The sequence below is a fragment of the Musca domestica genome, unplaced genomic scaffold (genome assembly GCF_030504385.1).
Source record: "Musca domestica strain aabys unplaced genomic scaffold, Musca_domestica.polishedcontigs.V.1.1 12, whole genome shotgun sequence".
NCBI classification, from domain to species: Eukaryota; Metazoa; Arthropoda; class Insecta; order Diptera; family Muscidae; genus Musca; species Musca domestica.
In genome coordinates, this window is record NW_026712155.1 from 11,670,459 (window position 1) to 11,688,856 (window position 18,398).

Sequence of the window (18,398 nt, forward strand, 5' to 3'; positions counted from 1 at the left end):
TCTTAATCAGTATATTCGGTTTTATTTGTCAAGTAACCGGATCTCTGAGAACCGTACTATTCATTGGTAAACGTTTCAAAAATATGAATTTTTCATTACATTTTTATAGATTTGTCTTAAAATAGCCTAGAATCGAAACAAAACCATGTATATTCGTTTAAATCCTTAAAAAAAATGCGAGTAATCGAGTAATCAAAAGTAATTGATAACCGTTTCAAAAATTTGAAAACTTAAGAAATGATTAATGACAACATAAACCGCTCATTTCCTATTATTTTATTAATTTTCGAAATATTTGAAAAAAAATCTTGTAATTTAAAATTTAAAATTTCAAAAGTAATCTATAACCGTTTCAAAAATTGAAAATTACCAATGCATCCGATAATCCTAATTTCTATCTTTATATCAATTTTTGTTAGTTAAAAACTTATCTTGAAAAAAAAAATTATAAAAAATGTGGCAACCTTTTAAAAAAGTAATCCATAACCGTTTGAGTAATTTGAAAACTTAAGAAATAACTAATGACTGAATAACCCGAATTTTTTATTTTTTGTCATTTTCCAAAAATGTTTGAGAAATTCTTATCTAATTCTAATTTTAAATGAAAATTTCAAAAGTAATCGATAACCGCTTCAAAAATTAAAAATTAACAACGCATCCAATAGTTCTAATTTATATTTTTTTACATAAATTTTGGTAAATTAAAAAAATCTTAAAAATTGTAAAAATGTACGGTAACCGCTTCAAAAGTAACCGATAACCGTTTGAGAAATTTGAAATCTTAAGAAATAATTAATGACTAAATAACCCGAATATTTATTATTTTCCGAAAATTTTGAGTAATTATTATAATTTTAAATTTAAGATTTCAAAAGTAATCGATAACCGCTTTAAAAATTGAATTCTAACAACCCATCTAACAATTCTAATTTCACATTTTTTTTCTAAATTTTTGAAAATAAAAAAAAAAAACTTAAAAATTTGGAAAAATCTACGGTAACCGTTTCAAAAGTAATCGATAACCGTTTCAAAAATTTGAAAACTTAAGCAATAATTAATGACTGAATAACCCGCGCATTTCCTATTTTTTTATAATTTGCCGAAATTTTTGAAAAATTCTTTCAATTTTCAATTTTAAATCTCAAAAGTAATCGATAACCGTTTCAAAAATGTCAAAACTTAGAAAATAATTAATTAATTAATAAGCCGAATTTATTTTCCTTTGTTTTGTCATTTCCTTTTTTATCATTTTCCGAAATTTTGGAAAAATTCTTACAATTTTAAATTTAAAATTTCAAAAATAATCGGTAACCGTTTCAAAAATTGAAATCGAAATGAAATAACAACGCATCTAACAATTCTAATTTCACATTTTTTTAAAATTTTTGAAAATTAAAAAAAAAAAACTAGAAAATTGCAAAAATCTACGGTAACTGTTTCAAAAGTAATTGATAACCGTTTCAAAAATTTGAAAACTTAAGAAATAATTGATGAATAAATAACCCACATTCCCTATTTTTTATGATTTTCCAAAAATTTTTGAAAAATTCTTATAATTCTAATTTTAAAATTTCAAAAGTAATCGATAACCGCTCAAAAATTGAAAATTAACTACACAACCAATAGTTCTAATTTCTATTTTTATATCAATTTTTGTTAATTAAAAACTTATCTTGAAAATTATAAAAAAAATACGGCAACCTTTCCAAAAGTAATCGATAACCGTTTCAAAAATGGAAAAAGTTAAAAAATATTTATTGAATTAATAACCCGCGCATTCCCTATTTTTCATCATTTTCCGAAAAAGTTTAAAAATTCTTATAATTTGAAATATAAAATTTTAAAAGTAATCGATAACCGTTTCAAAAATTTAAAATTACCAAAGCATCCAATAATACTAATATCGCATTTTTTTAAATATATTTTTGAAAATTAAAAAAAATCTAAAAAATTGCAAAAATCTTCAAAAGTAATCGATAACCATTTCAAAAATGTTAAAAATTAAGAAATAATTAATGACTAAATAACGAATTTCCTACTTTTTGTCATATTCCAAAATTTTTTGAAAAATTCTTATAATTCTAATTTAAAAGCAATCGATAACCGCTTTAAAAATTGAAAATTACCAATGCATCCAATAATCCTAATTTCTATTTTTATATCGATTTTTTTTCATTAAAAACTTATCTTGAAAATTATAAAAAATATGGCAACCTTTCCAAAAGTAATCGATAACCGTTTCAAAAATGTGAAAGTTTTAAAAATATTTATTGATTAGATAACCCGCGAAAAATAACTCCGAAAAAGTTAAAAAATTCTTATAATTTTAAATTTATGATTTCAAAAATAATCGATAACCGTTTCAAAAATTTAAAAACTAAAGAAATAATTAATGACTAAATAACCCACGCATTCCCTATTTTTTATCATTTTCCGAAAATTTTAAAAAATTCTTACAATTTTTAAATTAAAATGCAAAAGTAATCGGTAACCGGCTTTTTTTTGTATAAAAAATGTATAATTTACACAAGAAGTGTATCACCTTAAAGCCAATATTCAAACACTTTTACACAGAAAATAAATAAACTGAAATATTCAATCAAACTGGTCCTAGAAAGACACCCCAAAACAGGAAAGAGAATGGTGCCATAGCCGCATTTAGTCACAACAAGTTCAACTGCCACAAAATTACCCATACCGCCAAAAAGAGAGCGAGAGAGAGCAGAGCAAAATAAGAAGCGGCGACATAACAAACAGAATTATATAAATAATGATGCAACAATTTCTGGCCACATCCACTATTCGCGAGATCAAAAAAAGATGGCCCACTAACTGTAACACTTGGTGACTCCAAACAGCAACAACCAACCAGTTAGAGGTGGTGTGGTGGTCACAAAACCGGGCTGGCCAGCCAGCCAAGTCAGCCAACACATTAATACAAAATACTCAGACAAGGCGACGCGACATTACATTGCATTACCTAGATGATGGTGTTGCTCCACACAACACCATCACCACCACCAATGGAAAAGAGAATGTCCAGGAAACTTTAAGCCTAGAAAGAAAATAGATTGGGTGTTGGGCTGCATCACCACCACAGAATTGCCACTAGAAGAAAAGTGCTGGAGATATTCACGTTTTGATATACTTAAATAATAAATGACTTGCCAGAGGGGGGCCGGGACGGGCCTGGCGATGGGCAGGCAACAAGCATCCATCCTCCAGAGCTAAGATGACTGGCTGAGTGGCTTCTAGAATAGGAGTCCATAAAGTACACCAGAAGTTGATACAATTGTTTATATGGTGGTGGTGGTGGTGATGGTGGTAACTGGATGCAAGAGTTAATAATAGAGTATGATTTCCGAACATATGAGAGGAGTTTATATTTCTTTTCGCTTGTATGTGTGTATGTGTATCTCTTGAGCCTCCATGTGATTACACGAACAAACAGGAATTGTAACTATCTTTTTTTTGGTAACTGGCGTATGGATAGTAGAGCAGCAGAGCAAATAACTGTTACAGTCAAAAATGTCTTTGCTCTTTTGTGGCCGCAAGGAAGTCATGGGTAACGGGTTATCTGGTTCGGACAGGCAGAGATGGATGCAACGGGGAAGGATGTTAATACAATACAGGGTGAGATAAATAAAAAAAAACTACAACAAAGTTTATACATTTTTTAAAAAAGGATGACTTCTATAGAATAGCTTCCAGGGGTCTTCTATGATAGAAAACCTTCCAGAGGCCATCTATGAAGACGTTCATACCTGTCCTATGTATACAGGGCTAGATAAGAATAAACGGCAACAAAGCCAAACGCCATAATTTTTACATTTTTTCTAATTTTTGAATGAAAGCAAAAAAAAGTCGGAATTAGCATCAAATTTCAGAATAAGTTTAGATTTGTTCGAATTGGTCACCTTTGGCACGAATTATGGCCTTCAAACGGCCAATGAAACCGCGTCACACGCTGCCCGAATGTTGTTCTGCGGTATTTTGGCCATTTGGCCTGCTTGTTTGAGGTGACCGACACTTTGGTATTTTTTAGTGCCAACCTTGCTTTCCAAAATACTCCAGACACAATAGTCCAAAGGATTGGTATCCGGTGATTTTGGTGGCCATTGAGAGCTGGAAATGAAGCGAGGAACCTCATTTTGTAAACATTCTAGGGTGACGAGTGCTGAGTGCGATGTTGCTGGAGTCTTGTTGGAATGTCCAAGGTTGGCGGCCAAAATGTTTGCGTGTCCAAGGCTTTAATATACCCTCCAGAATATTTTCGCGATAATATTTGGCATTTATTCTGATGTCACGGTGGATTAATAAGAGCGAAGAGCGACCATCGGCTGTTATGGCGGCCCGGCCCACGCCATCACCAAGGCCGGAGCTTGAGTTCTGGTGGCCAACCGAAGGTGCATATTTTCCGCTGGCCTCTTTGGCAAGTAAACACGATCATTTTGTTTGTTTACAAACTGCTGGACAATGAAGGTTTTCTCATCGGAGAAAAGCAAATTCGGCAGTTTACCACTTTCGGCCAAGCGAAGCTCTTTTGAGTCTATTTTCTTTCCGTTGCGGTATAAGTTCTTGCACTTTTTGGAATTTCAATGGCTTCACTCCGAGATCATTTTTCAATATTTGCCATATGGAATGTTGCGATATGTTCAGCTCATCGGAGAAAACCAAATTCGGTAGTTCACCACTTTCGGCGAAGCGAAGCAACTCTTCAGCTCTTTTGAGTCTATTTTCTTTGCGTTGCGGTATAAGTTCTTGCACATTTTGGAATGTCAATGACTTTACCACCCTGAGCTCATTTTTCAATATTTGCCGAATGGAATATTGCGATATGTTCAGCTCACAAGCCATTTTTCATGAGCCATGCGACACGGGTTTCGATCAAGTCGCTTCTTTAGTTTCCGAACCATTTCTGCTGTTGGGAGTCGCTTCTGTTTGCTTTCGTCCACTTCCTTTACGTCAGGCTACGCTGCCAGTATCACGGCACGGTAACGAGCGATGGTACGAGACACAAAAGATTTATTCACATTTAAATGCTGGAGTGCCCTAACGATAGCCACTTGTGGTTTTCCAGCCAAATATAAAGAAATCACACTATCACGCTTGAATTCCATCACGAAATTTTCCGGGAAATTTCTTACCAAAATGCTTTGGTACGCTTGTAAACAATATAATGAGCTGTCACTGGAATAATTTTAAAAGCTGTGGGACGAGTGGCTTAGAAATGACAGCAGTCTGAAGTTGGTTCAGTTTTTCATCTCACCCTGTATACCAAAATTTGACGTCCCATGTTGGGCGCTATATTTTAAACTGATCATCATCGATTTATTGTTTTTGTTTCGGCTAGAAGTACAGAAAATAATAATTAACTCTGCATTCAAAACATCTCTAAAAACTGTGCCCCGTGTTGGGCGCCAAAATGGCATATCTTACTTTTTGATATTGATATTTGACATTAATTTATTTATTTTATCTTTTGTCGCGTTTTGTAAAATTGTGAATAAATATATAAAAAAATGTTCTGTGCGTATGCCCCATGTTGGGCGCCAAAAGTTAAAATTATCTAAAATGTATCTTCAGAACCTGTTGTTTCTGCCTTGAATGGTAATATGGCAAAGGAAAATGAAATTAGCAAACGAAAATATTATGGGATGGGGACCTGTTCCCCATGTTGGGCGCCATAATTTTTTTTCTTTTCTCAATTCTAATAATTGAATATGAATCCATCCTAATGTTGTTACCCACTCCCCCATTTGTTTGAATACGTTTGTGTAAACACTTTAACACCCGCTATCTATTGACATGTGCCTGGTGGTGCTGGACACCAGGTGATGGTGATAGCTTGTTAATTTATTTTCCTTGTGCGATCTAAGAAGTTAAACTTTTGATAAGGTTACTTATGTAAATATCCATGTGCAAATTATATTACCTCTGTGCATTCTTCTGCTACTTTTTTATGACACCAAAGAGCAAGACTTTTTCTTTGCTCATTAACTGCCGCCTACCCGTTTTTATGGTTTCACAAATCCGGTTCTATTTGCAAATCATCATTTGCATTTGAGGAAGTGTGAACAAAACTAGGGCGGAAATGGAGATAATAAAAGTTCCAGTTATGCTGTTATTTTTTATTGTAATTTTCATTGAGCTTTTGCTTGAGTGGCTGATAAGCAAATGAAGATATTTACCACCAACGATTTGGGCGCCACATAGAAAATGGTTAAAAATACTATTTTTTCAAGAGAAATAGTAGATTTTTTTCGGATTTTGGGAATTGTGGTTGGCAGAGGTATGAAAATACTATCAAGGGAAGGACTTCTTTTAATGAGATTATCTTGGAAGGTCAACGAAGGTTTTCTTTGTAAGGAAGACATTCTGAAAATACAAAGTGAGATGAGAAAAAAAATTGCAACCAACTTCAGACTACTGCCATTTCTAAGCCACTCGTCCGACAGCTCCTAAATTTTTTCCAGTGACAGCTCATTATATTGTTTACAAGCGCACAATAGCATTTTGGTGAGAATTTTCCAGAAAAAAAGTTATTCGTGATGGCATCCAAGCGTGATTGTGTGATTTCCTTATATTTGGCAGGAGAACCACAAGTGGCCATCGTTAGAGCACTCCAGCATTTAAATGTGAATAAATTTTTAGTGTCTCGTACCATCGCTCGTTACCGTGCCGTGATATTGGTAGCGTAGCCCGACGTCAAGGAAGTGGACGGAAGAAAAACTGCAACATCAGCAGAAATGGTTTGAAAAGTAAAGAAGCGACTCGATCGAACATCTTCATGGCTTGTGAGCTGAACATTCGGCAAATATTGAAAAATGAGCTCGGAGTAAAGCCATTGAGATTCCAAAAATTGCAAGAACTTACACCGCAAAAGACAAAAAAATAGACTCGAAAGAGCTAAAGAGTTGCTTCGCTTGGCCGAAAGTGGTTAACTGCCGAATTTGGTATTCTCCGATGAGCTGAACATATCGCAATATTCCATTCGGCAAATATTGAAAAATGAGCTCGGGGTAAAGCCATTGAAATTCCAAAAAGTGCAAGAACTTACACCGCAACACAAAAGAGTTGCCTCGCTTGGCCGAAAGTGGTGAACTGCCGAATTTGGATTTGGTTTTCTCTGATGAGAAAACATTCGTTGTCATCCAGCAGTTTGGAAACAAACAAAATGATCATGTTTACTTGCCAAAGAGGTCTGAAGAGAGATGAAAATGTACACCTTCGGTTGGCCACCAGAACTCAAGCCCCGGCCATGATGATGGTGTGGGCCGCCATAACAGCCGATTTTTCGCTCTGCGCTCGTATTAATCGACCGTGGCATCAGAATAATATTCTGGAGGGTGTATTAAAGCCTTGGGTACGCAAACATTTAGCCGCAGACCTTGGACATTCCAACAGAACTCAGCACCATCGCACGTACTCAGCACACGCCACCTAAGAATGGTTACAAAATAAGGTTCCTCGCTTCATTTCCAGCCCACAATGGCCACCAAAATCTCCGGAAGCCCATCTGTTGGGGACTATTGTGCCTGGAGTTTTTTTTGGGAAAGCAAGGTTGGCACTAAAAAATACCAAAGTTTCGATCACCTCAAACAAGCTCTTCGCCGGGCCAAAATACCGCAGAGCAACTTTCGGACAGCGTGTGACGTTTTCGTTGGCCGTTTGAAGGCCATAATTCGTGCCAAAGGTCACCAATTCGAACAAATCTGAACTTATTCTAAAATCTGATGCTATTTCCGACATTTTTTCGTTTTCATTCAAAAAAATTTAAAAAAAATTTAAAATGATGGCGTTTGACTTTGTTGCAGTTTTTTTTCTCACCCTGTAATATATACATGGGACAGGTATGGATGTCTTCATAGACAACCTCTGGAAGGTTTTCTATCATAGAAGACCCCTGGAAGCCATTTTATAGAAGACCTCCATTTTTTAAAGAAATGTATGGACGTTATTCCATTTGAAAGTTTTTTTTTATAGAGAATCAGCATCTCTTGAAGGGGACCCTCTAAAATGAAGTGAATGAAACATAATCCCCCCAAAATTATTTCATGTGAAAATAAAAGTATTTTCCGCATGATTTATTACATAAATGTGGCTCGATTTCGATTCTTGTTACTAAAAAAAATCCAAAAAAAAAGAAAAAACGAAAAAATGGAATAGCACAACAAAAACAACATAAGCTGCTTCGTTGCTTCAAGGGAAGATCATATTCAAACCGAAACCCATTTTTTTATAAATATTGGCTCAAAAGATGCTGATGTTATGATATACGTTTCTCCCCCACCTCTCTCTCTCTCATCCCGCTGTCATCGCTCGCTACCCCCACCCTCCCCCCTTTTCCGGCTACTTCTTTTTTCACATTGATAAGCAGGAATGCTTTATGTGTTTTGATCTTCGTTTATCAATCTTTTGTCTGGTTCGGTCTTTGGTTCGGCACTGGGTTTCTGGGCTGCAGTGGTGGCATTCTTTTGTTCCACAACCATCGAATGAAGAATAAATACCTATGTCGTTTCAACGACGACGACGACGACGTTTCCTTCCTTCTTTTTATGGTTTTCAATCTCTGCCAGCCAGCCAAGCAATAAATATTGAATTAAAAAAGGTAAACTGCTTTCAGAACTTTTGGTTCGAACAAATGAAACCCTTACCTTTGCCAGAGCAGGTAGAAGAAGATACTCTTGAAATTTTTCTTGAAATAAAAAAAAATGTGGATCATTTTCGCAACCGGAGTACAATAACACAGTGGGGGATAGAGTTTGAAATTATTTTTTGAGATTTAAAAAAAAAAAATAAATATTCAAATAAAAAATCGTGTCGTAGTCGCGGGGTTATTAAAAATATTTTATAAAAATCTATGGAATTGCGAGTTAATGAAAAAATGTTTAAAAAAATCTTTAAAAACGTTGATGTGATTTGAGGGTTAATGAAAAAATATTTCGGAAAATGCAAGGGGTCGGAGGGTCAGTCAAAAATAAAAAATAATAAATAAAAAAAAATTTTAAATATTTAAAAAAATACACGGGGTCGGAGATCAATCAAAGAAGAAATATTAAAAAATACAGACGGTTGTATATTAACATAGAAGAAATATTGAAAAAATTCAGGTGGGAGGAGAGTTAATAAACAATCAATTAGGAGATTAAATCACGAGGATGTTTAAATAATAAAAAGTCCAGGTGGATGTAGGTTATTAAAACAATATTCAAAAAATCCAGGTGGAGGAGGGTTAGTAAAAAAATAATTCAAGGTTTAATCAGGAGGATGTTTAAATGGAAAAAGAAATATTTTAAAAAGTCGAGGTAGTTGTAGGATTAATAAAACAATATTTAAAAAAATCCAGGTGGACGGGGGGAGGGTTTATGAAAAAAATTATTAAAAAGATCGACGTGTTTTAAGGGATAATAAAAAAAATAAATAATAACGTGGTTGCAAGGTTAATAAAAAATTGTGAAAAAATCTACTTCGTCAGAGGGTTAATGAAAAAATATTTTAAAAATCCTTGTGGCTGAAGGCTTAGTGAAAAATATTTCAAAAAATTCTGGTGTTCGGAGGGTTAATGAAACAATTTTTTTTAAAGATCCTCCAGGCCGTAGGGTTAATAAAAAAAATATTTGAAATATTTAAAAGCATCCACGTCGACAGAGGGTTAATGAGAAAATTATTTGAAAAATCCGCGTCAATAGAGGGTTAATGAAAAAAATATTTGGAAAAATCCAAATCGCCAGAGGGTTAATGAAAATGTTCTTTAAAAACCCGTATCGTCATAGCGTTAATGTAAAAATTATTTAAGAAAATCACAACGTCAGAGGGTTAATGAAAAAAATATTTTAAAAATCCGCGTCGTAAGAGGGTTATTTAAAAAATATTTGAAAAAATCCACGTTGTCGTGGGTTTTATGAAGAAATTCTTTAAAAAAATCCACGTAGTGTTAGTAAACAAATATTTCCAAAAAATCAGGTTGACAGAGGGTTAATGAAAAAATATTTAAAAAAAATCGCATCATCAGAGGGTCAATGAAAAAATATTTTTTTAAAATCCAAGTCGTCAGAGGGTTAATGAAAAATTCTTTAACAAAATTTCACGTTCACAGTGGGTTAGAAAAAAAAAAACATTATATAAAAAGCCGTCGAGAGGTATCGGAAGAGTTTTCTTTTCTGTTTTATAGTCGTACTTCCATGGACCTTGAAAATTTATGGTGGGGTCACGCATTGTGGTCAAAGAGCTAATAAAAAATTATTTCAGAAAGCTGCGTGGTGTAAGGGTTAATGATTTTTTTTTAAATCCACGTTGTCAAAGGTTTAATTAATTTTTTTTAATTCTCTAATAAAATCCTTTTCAATTATAGTGGTCTGAGGGTCCCTTAAAGAATTCTTAAAAAAATCCACGAGTAATGAACGGAGAGTCCCTTAAAAAATTATTTAATAAAATCCAAGTTTAGTGTCAAGAGATTTCCTAAAAAATTCTGCAAAAATCCAAGTGTAATGAACGTAGAGTCTCTTAAAAAACTCTTTAAGTTGCCGGAGGATCCCAAATTTAGTAACCGGGGTGTCCCTTAAAAAATCTTTAAAAAGCACGTTTAGTGGCCGGTGGGTCCCTTAAAAAAGCAAAAACTCATGTTTTGTGGTCAGAGGGTTCGTGAAATAAATCATTAAAAATTTTGTAGACTGCGAGTTACGTAAAAAAATTCATTAAAAATCCACGTTTAGTAGTCTAAGTGTTAAGTGAAAATTTTCATTAAAAATCCACGTTTTGTGGACAGATGGTTAAGTAAAAAATGTCATTAAAAATTTAAAATTGTGCATTAAGAAATTTACTATTAGCAGAATGTAAGTTAAGAAAAAATTTCATTAAAAATTTACGTTTTGTGGTCTGAGGGTTAATTAGTAGGGTTATGTTAAAAAAATACGTTTAGTCAGAGGGTTAAGTAAAAAATCTCATTAAAAACTCCACGTTTAGCAGTCTGTGGGTTAAGTAAAAAATTTTATAAAATAATCCACATTTTGAAGTCTGGGGGTTAAGTAAAAAAAATTCATTAAAAAATCAATTTTTGGTAGTCTGAGGTTCATTAAAAAATCAATTTTTGGTAGTCTGAGGTCTATTTATGGTCTGAGGGTTAAGTAAAAAATTTAGTTGTTTGAGGGTTGGGTTAAAAAAAACTCGTATAGTAGTCTGAGGGTTAAGTGAAAATGCTATTAAAAATCTACGTTTAGCAAAAAAATCATTAAAAGACCATGTTTTGTGGTCTGAGTGTGAGAGAAAAAATTGAATTAAGTAATTCGTATTTTAAGGTCTGAGGGTTAAGTAAACAAAGTACAAAATTGCATTAAAAAATCCAAGTTTAGTAGCCGTTGGTTCCTGAAAAATAGAAATATTTAACAAAAAATATTTAAAATAACATCCAAGAAAAGAATTCTTGAAATTTTCATTTTTAATCTTAAAAATATTAAATTATTAAAATTAATCTTGTTTGATTTTCATTAATACGTTACCGCCCATGAAATTCGCCCGACGCCAACGCTTTATTGTATTTACATGTCGCTCAACTGTTATACCTGTTATAAAGAGTAGAGCATTTGGGGCGTATTTACATTTTGACAGCTGTGGTGTAACACATTGGCGCTGTGCCTTGTTTAGTGTAACACAACGAACAGTGTTACCACCTTACCTGGTTTTCAAAAATGGAAAATAGTTTATTTTAACAATGGCCCAATAAAGATCGTTATTCGAATTTAAAGGGAATAAATAACGAATTGAAATACTAAAATAATTTAAAAGCCTTTGACACAACTGACTCTCACACACAGGCATTCGAACAGGGGATTACCTTGAAACTGTACCCTTAGAGCAGCAGCATATCTTGCTATCCTCCTATAGGTATTTGGCAAATTGAACAACATAATTAAAGGAATTTATTTTTAAGCTACTCTTTTGCTGTTGTTGTTGCTGCTGCTGTTCATCCTTTTTGTTGTTGTTGTATTGTTGGTTTCAAGAAATTTAATACCTTTTACAAAACCGTTTTCAATAACGAGGTGTTTTCCCCGTTCTTGTTCTTGCTCTTGGTAGCAGATCAACAAAAGGAAGCAGAGCTCAAAAAAAAAGGATTTTCAGTGTGTAGGCGAACGAAACAGCTTAAGGTAATTCAATATGGATGATTAGTCTTAAATATCATCTTGCTTTTGCCATCTTTTTCAGGGATGATTTAAAATGATGACATGATGGAGAAAGAGAAAAAAGAGCCTGGTGATGTTTCTTAAATTTCTTTATTGAATTGAGGATTTACACAGATTTCCTTTACAAGTGAATGCGATGAGTGTTGTGAAATATGAAATGAATAAATTGCATTTAGGTGGGGAAAGGTGGCAATGTTTTTTCATTAGATATACAATTAATATTGCACTTGTCCCGGCCTATATGCGGTTTATAAAGAGCAACAAGGAAATATATAATTAAATTATAAATATGCAAATATTTTATAATATAAAATTATAATATATAAAAGAATTAGAAATATTTTTATGAACTTTTACTAATTTATTTTATATCTTTCGTATTTTTTAGAATTTCTGGAAAACCCCCCATGTTTTGTAAGTGGCAAGCAAATGGCATCCGGAGGTATGTTATGGTTGCTTAAGATATTTTATAAAATGTATTAATTAATATAAAATAGCTGATAGCATTTGAAATATTCTAGTATTTAATAATATATTAAAAAGAAGGAATAATAATAAAAAAATAATAGTAATAATAATAATAGAAATAATAATAATAATAATAATAATAATAATAATAATAATAATAATAATAATAATAATAATAATAATAATAATAATAATAATAATAATAATAATAATAGAAATAATAATAATAATATTAATAATAATAATAATAATAATAATAATAATAATAATAATAATAATAATAATAATAATAATATTAATAATAATGACTAAGGAACAGTATAAATAAAAAATATAATATAGGAATAGCAATAATATGAACAATATTAATATTGGTAAAAATAATACAATTTGGTATATAAAAAAATTAAATAGATTTAATAGAACTGTAATCTACGAAGTTATAATAAAATATTTAAATACTATTTGAGAAATTTTGAAGTACCAATAATGAATAAACACCCATGAAGACCAAATCGACGCTAAGCTTTCGCATAATTTTACAATTAAGTACACATTTCATGCGCTGTGATATAGTTTATACTTCAATTTAATTATTATTTAAATCGGTTTTAATATGAACTAGAAATAGCATTTAAGAAAAATAAAATTTTAAATAAAAAAAAAACAATAATAAAAATCATTTTCGAAGTAAAAATTTTAAGTAAAAATGTTCATTAACAAATTCACGTTTAGCAGTCTGAGGGTTAAGTGAAACATTTCATTAAAAATCCACGTTTATCTGTCTGGGGGTTAGGTAAAAATTTCATTAATTTTTCCACATTTTGAGGTTGAGGATTTAATAAAACATTTCATCAAAAACTCAATTTTTAATAGTCTTCGGGATAAGTAAGAAATTTTATCAAAAAATCCACGTTTAACAGTCTGAGGGTTAAGTAAAATTTTTCATTAAAAAAATCCACGTTTAACAGTCTGAGGTTTAAGTAAAATTTTTCATTAAAAAAAATCCACGTTTAACAGTCTGAGGTTTAAGTAAAATTTTTCATTAAAAGAATCCACGTTTTGAGGTCTGAGGGTTAAGTAAAAAATCACATTAAAAATCCACGTTTAGCTGTCTGAGGTTTAAGTGAAAAATTCCATTTAAAATCCACGTTTAGCTGTCTGAGGGTTAAGTAAAAATTTTCTTCAAAAAATTCACGTTTAACAATCTGAGGGTTAAGAAAGAAATGTCATTAAATGGTCCACATTTTGAGGTATGAGGGTTAAGTAAAATTTTTCATTAAAAAAAATCCACGTTTTGAGGTCTGAGGGTTAAGTAAAAAATCTCATTAAAAAATCCATGTTTAGCCGTCTGAGGGTTAAGTAAAAATTCTCATTAAATAATCCAAATTTTGAGGTCTGAGGGTTAAGTAAAAAATTGCATTAAATTATCTACATTTTGAGATCTGAGGGTTAAGTTGAAAATTTCATAAATAATCCACATTTTGAGGTCTGAGGGTTAAGTAAAAAATTTTTTAGTAGTCTGAGGGCTAAGTATGAAATTTCATCAAAAAATCCATTTTTAGTAGCCTGAGGGTTAAGCAAAAAATCGCATAAAAAATCCACGTTATCTCAATTAAAACCTCTATAAAAAATCCACGTTTGGCTGTCTGAGGGTAAAGTGAAAAAAATCACGTTTATTAGTCTGAGGGTTAAGTAAAAAAAATCATTAAAAAATCCACGTTTAGCAGTCAGAGGGTTAAGTAAGGAATTTCATCAAAAAATCCATTTTTAGTAGTCTGAGGGTTAAGTGAAAAATTCCATTAAAAAATCCACGTTTAACAGTCTGAGGGTTAAGTAAAAAATTTCTTTAAATAATCCACATTTTGAGGTCGAGGGTTAATTAAAAAATTTCATTAAAAAATCAATTTTTAGTAGTCTGAGGGTTAAGTGAAAAATTTAATTTAAGAATCCACGTTTAGCAGTGTGAGGGTTAAATAAAAAAATCATTAAAAAATCTATTTCTTGTAGTCTGAGGGTTAAGTAAAATAATCAATAATAATCCACATTTTGAGATCCAACGTCGCAGTGGCCGAAAAATGGCTACTGAGCTGAATATATCACAATATTCCATTCGGCAAATATTGAAAAATGAGCTCGGGGTAAAGCCATTGAAATCCCAAAGAGTGCAAGAACTTACATCGCAAAAGAAAGAAAATAGACGCAAAAGAGCTAAAGAGTTGCTTCGCTTGGCCGAAAGTGTTGAACTTCCGAATTTGGTTTTCTCCGATGAGAAAACATTCGTTGTCCAGCAGTGTGTAAACAAACAAAATGATCGTGTTTACTTGCCAAAGAGGTCAGCTGCAGCAAATGTGCACCTTCGGATGGCCACCAGAACTCAAGCGCCGTCATGGTGATAGCGCGGGCCGCCATAACAGCCGATGGTCGCTTTCCACTCGTGTTAATCGACTGTGGCATCAGAATAAATGCCAAATATTATCGCGAAAATATTCTGGAGGGTGTATTAAAGCCTTGGGCACGCAAACATTTTGGCCGCAGACCTTGGAAATTCGAACAGGACTCAGCACACGCCACCCAAGAATGGTTACAAAATGATGTTCCTCGCTTCATTTCCAGCGCACAATGGCCACCAAAATCTCCGTTCAATAAAATTTAACAAAATGTAAAAATTATGGCGTTTGACTTTGTTGCAGTTTTTTTTATCTCACCCTGTATATTGTATTTGTAAGGGCAGACAAAACGCATTTTTTTTGGATAACGCATTTTTAACTCGGCTTCAAGTGACTGCATTTTCGATTAACTTTAAAAAACTGGGCATTAATATTTGTTCTCGTATTTACTTGTAACATACTTTCGACATATTTTCTGTACTTGGATTCTCTAACTCATTAAGTTACCGGCAAAAATCGCTAAAAGTTTTATATAATTTTGGTAATTAACGAAATTTTAGCGTTAAAATAAAGTAGTCGAAGTTTCCTAGCTATGAAAATAGTTCCTTCCATTTTAATTTCAACTTTTCATTTATTATTTGGTCTTGGAGAATTCCATTACGCATGTTTTTTTGTTTTTCCCATTGTTCCGTTTCTATTTCAAACATTCAGCCGTTACAACCAAAGTATCTTCATATGGCAACCCTTCCTTCCTTAAGCCTTCATTAATTGTATAACACTCAGGAATAACGAAAGTGTCATACTCTTTATTTTTTCTTTTACTCTTCTCCAAAAACCAAGCACAAAAGAGTACGCTCCCCCCAAAACAAACTGAGAGGGAATTAACAAAGAGAGGGAATTTATCTAAAATAGTTATTGGTGGGGTAGAAGGAGGCAAGGGAAGACAAATAATAATTTCACATTATATGGTATGGCGTACTAAGGCGAAAAATATTGTAATTTTAAATTAGATTAATAATTATTCAAACACAACACAGAGTTATACACATACAACTAATTTAGTTTGTTTTTTGTATATCTCACTGGGTGTATGTGTGTGTGCATAAAAAAGCAAAGAAATACAACTCAAGCAAGCAAAACAATTGTAAAACACACAACAACAACAACAATAGCAACTAAAACACTAAATCGCCCAAAGAAATGAAATGAAATGCGGAATAATGAAAACAATAAAAAAATAAATCAATAATAATTATTGCCATGACATATTAAAATAAATTGAATTAATGCCACTGGTTTATTTTTGTTGTTGTTTATAATTTATTTTTTTCAATGAAGATTTATTTAAAACAAATTGTATGTAGAAATGTTTATAGCTATGTGATTATTTATATAAATATACAATTCATGCTCTGTTCCAGAACTTCGAGAATGTATAAGTTTTTAATACGATAGCAGATTTTTTCCTTTATTATATCGAAAAAATTGCAGAACTAGTAGATATTTGAAGGATCTGGAACAAGGCATACAATTTTTTGTTGTTTTATTATTAATATTAATTTTTTTAATGTACCTGCCTACATTTATTAAAAATTAAAATGCATTTAGAAATGTTAATATGAATTTATATGTAGATATGGAACTCAATGTAAATAAATATTGTTATTAACAAAATTAAAAATTGTTTGTTTATATTGTTTACACAAAAAAAATCAAATCTGAGAACAAATTTATACATACATTATAGAAAGTGATAATTTTTTTATTTCTGTGTATTGAATGTTATTATTTTTATTTTAATTTCTTATACACAAATTCTTCATGTTCAGTCTTTTGTTTTCTCTTTCTTTCTTTTTATATAAACAATGATCATGATTCAGATATTTTCAATTGATTTTTTTCGTTTATTCGTTTTTGTACATAAATAATAATATTAATGCATATGACTCATATATTTTTATAATTTGTTTTTTTTTTTTTTCTTATTTCCTTTTTTAATTCTTTTTTTTTGGTTTTATTATGATTATAATATATATGTGTGTGTTTATGTTGTTGTTGCTGTTATACATAATAAATTATGTGATTAATTGCTGGTGCCATTCAAGTGAGGAGGTATTAAAAAAAACTAATTTAAAAAATAAACTTGTTTTTATTGTTTTTTTTTTTTTCATGTGTGTGAGTTGTTGTTTTTTTTTCAGTTGAAAATTTATTTTACAGCTATAAACAACTACAAATAACGAATTTTTTTCAGTATTTAATTGGGAAAAATAAGTACAGTACACATCGAATAGAAATAGTTGGAAACCACGTAAATAAAAAAAGTTAATAAAAACCAATTTAAAATAAAGGGCACAAATCGGGAGGGTCGATCATAAAATGTGAATTTTAAGAGTAATATATAAAAAACATTTTACAAAAAAAAAAACCAGCAAAATGTCGGGCGGGCCGACATTATGATACCTTACACCCCTTTGCATATTTAGTAGAGCTTCATATAATAATCAGATGAACAATATATATGGGAGCTATGGATATACCCGAACCGATTTTCACCAAATTTGACATACTTGTTTCTATGCTCAATTTGGTCGTAAGTGCCATATTCCATCCCATTTCGGCTAATATTACAAGTTTGGTGCACAATAAAAGGTAAATCGGACAAAGATTTCGATAAAATTTGGCAAGGGTATTTCTGAGTTGTATTTCATATATTTCCCCGAAGATCGTTGTTACAGAGTGTATATTATGGCTGTGGAGAACAAATATAACAAATCGGATGAACAATATGTATGGGAGCTATAGCTATATCTGAACCGATTTTTACCAACATTGACATACTTGTTTCTATGCTCAATATTGTCGTAAGTGCCAAATTTCGTCCCATTTGTGCAAATAATATACGTTTGGTGAACAATAAAAGGCAAATCGGACGAAGATATATATGGGAGCTATATCCAAATCTGAACCGATTTCGATAAAATTTGGCTAAGGTATTTCTGAGTTGTAATTGATATATTTCCTCGAATATCGTTGTTACAGAGTGTATATTATGGCTGTGGAGAACAAATATAACAAATCGGAAGAACAATATGTATGGGAGCTGTAGCTATATCTGAACCGATTTCTATCAAATTTGGCATACTTATTTTCAGGCTTAATTTGGTCGTGTGTGCCAAATTCCGTCCCATTTTGGCAAATAATATACGTTTGGTGAACAATAAAATGAAAATCGGACGAAGGTGTATATGGGAGCTATATCTAAACTTTGACCGAATATCTTCAATTTCAATAGGGTTCGTCCTTGGGTCAAACAAATGACTTGGGCCAAATTTAATCTGGGTCGAACAATAAATGCGACCTG